Genomic DNA, 6,000 nt, shown 5'->3' on the forward strand with positions numbered 1-6,000 from the left:
TCTAAATAGCTGAATTATCTTTATACTTGAACACATGCGTGCACGCATGCACACACGCGTGCACACACACACACACATTCACACCATTCTTGAAACACACAATCATATGTACATAGCTATGGCCTAACTTCACAAACAATTCCAAACCTTTATTCAGAGAAACCAAATTCATTTCTTGCAACTAACTACTTGAAATTTTCTACAACATTTCTTACAGTCTTATTTTTATTGCTCAAATTCACCTTTTTTTTTTTTTAATTTTCAGGGTCATGTACCTTTAGAATTGGCATGACAATCTTTTGACTGGATTGCACATTCCACCTGTGGGTAAAAAGTTTCTCTCTCCTAAATTCCCAGACACACTATTTCCCACATATTTCTGGGTCTCTTAGGAATGTTTACATATCCAACCATCTGACTTACCCATTATATGGATATAGACAGGTAGGTGTTTTGCTGCATATCACTGTTCTGTTCCTGAAGATCATATTTAATAATCTCTTCATAGTATTTTTCTTTCTGTTTATCTATATCACTTTTCCTCAGTCTGGCTCTGGACTCTGTGAATGTCTCTAGGTAGAGTTAAGACCAGGTCATGACCTTTGCAAGAAGATTTAACTGAAGAGCTGAGGATAACAGAAGAGAATTAGAAAGATGAAAGAAAACCTTCTGTTGACTAGGAGATATGACTTTTACTAGAGTCATGGGTCATCCTCATCCTAAAGGTGGCCCTGCCAGTTTCTCCTCTGCTTTGCTTCATATCTCCAAGTATTTCAGGGAAGTGAGCTTTCTCTTAACTCATGTACCTCTAAACACGCTCCTTCACTCAGAGTTTGAGTTTTTACATCCTGCCTTCTGAGGATCAAGAAGGGGGAAAAAGTGCACTTTATCTTTTATCCTAACTCCTGTCTCTGTCTTTTACAGGGAAAGCAAATTGCTTTCATTTATTACAAAAACAAACAAAACAAAAATGAACAAACAAATAAAAAACTTTTTTCAAAGTTTTCCAATCCAACAGAAAAGTTTTCTGTTCCTGGAATAACTAAAAGATTCTATGTTGTTTACCATGTATCTTCCTAAAACAATGGCCTAACTTCACAAACTATTCCAAACCTTTATTCAGAAAAACCAAAAATCTGCTGAAGTTTCAAATAGCAGACTGGGCCCAGACCTCTCTCCCCATATCTCAGATAGTTCCCATGATAAGCTTTCCAAAATATTGTGGATTACATTCAGTTATGGAATCTCATTAAAATTGCAGTCTATGTTTAATAAAGAGGAACCATCAGGTACATATCTGAATTACTGTGGGAAGAATTAAGCTATCAAAAGCCATCACACTGTGTACTGCTACATGCAAATAATATTTATAATCTTACTAGAAGTGCCATTGAGAAAACTAGAAATATTATTTTGTTTTATTTTAAACCTATTTCCAAGAATCCACTGCAGTGGTTTTAGGTAATGTTCCTGATGATAATCTTTAAGGATAACATAGTAGCCTGGAATTTTCCAGAATTCCAAATACACCACCATTAAATTCCCAAATTCACAGACACAATTAGCATAGTGCTATTTGCACGACTCACTTGGAAATTAATAACAAGGTAATAAGTAAGCTGAGAATTCTAAGAACTTTAATCTCTGACTACATTTGATATATCAATCTATTAAAAAGCAATCGGCATAGGCAGTGAACCATACACTCATGGGCTCCTGTGTATCTCAGATCAGGAAGTGACTATGCAGGTGAGTTTTGTCCAAGATAATAGCTGTAGGTCAAATGTTGTTCTGTAGTTGCTAACTGCAACTCATAAATTGTGGAAATTCAAACTCTGATAACTTCCTATTTCTAGACAATGCACTAAATGGCTCTGGAAATGGAATTATAATGAAATTGAAAATTGTAGCTATTAATATATATTTGTGTGTTATTCATGGAAAAACTGATAGCAATATGATGAGGAGATACAAATAATAATAAGTGTGATATTATCAATGTCATAAAATTGTATCATATTGTTGATTTATATGCTTTTCTTCAAAAATAAAACATTATATATTTTAAAATCGGTATCACAGGTGTCACTTGTGCATTAAAATATGGAACTTGTACTAGAATTTAACAAACACCTGTTTCTGCTGATATTATTTCTCCAAAAAAATTAACTATTTTTATCACAAAAAATGCAAATTCCATGAACACTAAACTGCACACAAATATGAAAAATATTATATTTTCTTTTTAATAGATTTTCAATTATAACCAATTTATATCTTTCCTAATAAAACGGGAAAAGTAAAAAAATGTAAAAAGAAGAAAGTGCAGAAAGAAAGTTAAAATGTGTTTATTGCAAATTTGTTTCTTTTTTGTTTACATATGAGAATATATGGCATATTTTATTTGATAATAGGCAAATTATGGAGAGGATTTTAGAGGCAGTGTATATCATTATTAGGCTATTTTCCTATTTTAAAATTTTGTTTTTAGATATTCCTGTTTGCTTACCATTTATTTTTAAACATTAAATTTATTTATTAAATTCTTCAGAATTTTTGGATGTAAAACATATTTTCTGTGGAATTTTCCTGGCTAAAGAACAGCATTTTCTGATTCTGGGAATATATCAAAAAGAAGTTGATAGTGGAGTGCCAATATTTGCCCTGGGGGATAGAGAAACCCCCATGTAGTCTAAAGTATATTTTTAATTCCTAAGTTGAGAATTGAAAAATTAATATAAGAAGGTAGATATAGAGAGTTTTATAACTAGATGTCTACGATCTGAGTAGTATGTTAAAATCCTGAAATTATCCTTTCCTTTAATCATCTCAGAATATTTCTGGATTCTTGCATAATTTGAAATATAAGAATAATTGCCATAAATTGATGACTGATAACCCTAATTTTATTATTTTCGCAAAATCAGTTTTGAAGAGGAAAAGTCTGGTGCCAAATAATTATTCGTACTTTGTATACATATTCTCATCTTTTTGCAGGTAAAATTGTTTCTAGCACCTATGGGACAATGTTTTCTAGTCATTAATGTTTTGAATGTATGGTTAAAACTCTTTGATCTGCATCTAAATCCTCATCCACTTCCCTCTCTTTCAAAGACCACATGTTCATTTTTTAGTTTGTCTTATAATCTTTATAAGTTCTAAAATTATTCTATGTCAAAACCTCCTATTATATGTGTATCTCATGTTTGTAACCATATCCATTTAATTTTTCTCTATTGTACATTGTGAGAGAAATTTTCAAATATATTCAAATCTTGAATTATATTTTAATTGTAAATAGGTACCTATTTCTCGCATTACTAGTTTATTTTTCTTACACCCTCAGGCTACCTTCTTATTTGTTAAATTTCTTTGCATATTAATTTTTCAGTTTGAGTACTGTTTTCATGTAACTTCTGCTTATATTTCGTTGACCCTATATAATCTTATCAACCTTTTAAATTTTTTTTTTCAGAATCTTCTAATTTTTTTCCCTGAATTCTGCAGTAGGTACATTTTGGAGGTCTTCTTCAGCTATAGGTTACATATTTGTACTACCTTAAAAATTATCTTTTTAAAATCATTCATTGTCACTCATACATATGTGGGTTGATTGAGCTGAACTAGACTCAAATTGATGGGGAGCACTGGGGAATCTGCTCATGTATCCTTTGTCCTATTTCTGACCAATTGGGTACTTCAGAGGTATTTCTCTATTGGTGATGGCAAATATGCAATTGTTTAAGCTGAAGCATGAAACTCCTCATATTTTCAGTATCAGAATTTATATGCTATCAAGTTTACCACATGCTAATGGCCAGATCAAGGGATGAAATATTATGCTTTGATCCATCTCACTGTCAAAGGATTGGGAAATATATTCTGTCCTTGTGAAAAAAAAAATTCTAAATTTCTAGGGCAAAGGGTACGTATGCAAGAGGTAAAAAATTTGGGTCAATAATGCCATCTCCCAAGGATCTGCCCTTTTATAAGTTTTGTGTGTGTGTATATAAATCTTACTCTTTTTATTTTTATATTGATATCGGAGTAAAATATAAAATAACTAGATTCAATGATTATCAATAAATACATTGTATTCATTTGACTTGGCTACAGTTTTTCTGTCCATTTCTGTGCTGATGAATTCTACTTATTGTTTCTTCTGTTGGAGGATTATGAATTGTTGGGAGCAATTCCCTGACTTATGACCAGTGTCTAGGAGGTAATATGACAATGTAGAACTGAATTTCAAACTTTGCCATCCTTCCACTATCTGGTTGTTTTCCTTTTCAGGATAAATGGATTTCATGGAATATGACAATACCAGAATCCTCTGCTCCTAGGACTTCCTGTTTCCAACTTGCTTAGCTATGTTTAGGATGAGCATCTTCTAAAATGTAATGTACCTCCACCATCTCTGTGTGTTTCCTGCCATCACTTTAATCCTAACTCTGGTTTTCTATGACTTGGACTTTTAAAGCAAATAAAAGTAAAAATATTCTCCTTGGAGAGAAAGTACTCAAACATTTTTCTTAAAAATAAGAGTCACGGAAAGTGACAGATATTCAGGTATTTTGCATTTTTAATCCAAAGTAAGCTTAAGTGGTACAGGGTGAGAAGTTTTTGTACATGTTATATGATAGGTAGTTTCTCTAGCTGCACAGCGTGGGTTCAAAGCTATCCTGTACTTCATGGAATTTATAATCAAAGTCTAACATTTGACCAAATTTTCAATTGTAGCTGAAGCTGTAATTATGAATTATTATCTTTTCAGCATATTCATAGAAAAAATATATATGTAATTTAAGATTTCTTGTATCAGAAGCTCTTATTCAAATACCATTTTAGAATAGTAGTGCAAATCTATAAAGGTGTGAAGTAGTAAGAGGTTAAAAGTATTTTAATCACTGGAATAATGCATTCAATGATACCTGAGCACTCTAATTATTAAAGATTTGGGAAAAGAACTTTATGTTCTAAATATCTCCTATGATAGTGTATAGTGATACCCTGGAAAAATTGTATTAAGGCTTAAATTACAAAGGGTAAAGTTAAAATGTGATCACACTTGCCATCAAGTGTATCTTTGACTAGTACATGAGATGAAGGAAAAGAATAGCTATCATCTCAGGATCATGGACATTGTAACAGTTTTCTATACTAACTGCTAAAGTTGGGTTATGTCCATTTAGTAACCATATATAATTATTAAGGCATTTCTGCATGTAGGAATAAGTGAAGATTATGAGGTTTCTTTTGCTCATGATAAAGATATCATGTAGCTAGAATATGAATTAGATTGTCACAGAAGCTGCTTTAGTTTAGTGTAATTCAACAAACATTTGGTAACACAGGGAATCAAAAGTATAGCACATTATCTACACACAGGTTTCTTCCATTTCTGCAGTTATAAGTAACTATACCCAACAGACCTACCTCTCCTCAATATAACACATCTAGGTATGACTGTACAATTCACCATACCTTGGCACTACCATGGTCCCAGAAATTTAAATTTCTGTTATGACAGACATTGAGGAGAGATCACTGTTTTAGTCAGATTTACTTTTCTTTTCTTTACTTTTTTTTTTGTCTTCTTTGCTGTGATCAAATCATTGGACAAGAACTTAAAGGTTTAAAAGTTTATTTTGATTCACAGTTTCAATGGTTAAGTCCAGGGTTGACTGACTCCATAGCTCTGGGCCCAAGGTAAAGAAGAATACCATAACAATCACCATAATGAACCCAAGACAGAATGTTGCAAGGACAGGTTAAGATGATGATAAAACTGGGTTACACTGGACAAAGGGGAAAACAAGAACATTGATAGAATTCAAAGGTGATTTAACATAAGGAAATAAATCAGTGTATTATTAATACAGCAAATGGAAATTACATGATCAACTTAATTGACACAAAAGAGGCACTTGACAAGATCCAAAATCTTTTTATACTAAAAACATTTATAAAACTAGAAATAGGAGTAAAATTTTCAACACG

This window comes from Ictidomys tridecemlineatus, chromosome 13 (assembly GCF_052094955.1).
Source record: "Ictidomys tridecemlineatus isolate mIctTri1 chromosome 13, mIctTri1.hap1, whole genome shotgun sequence".
NCBI classification, from domain to species: Eukaryota; Metazoa; Chordata; class Mammalia; order Rodentia; family Sciuridae; genus Ictidomys; species Ictidomys tridecemlineatus.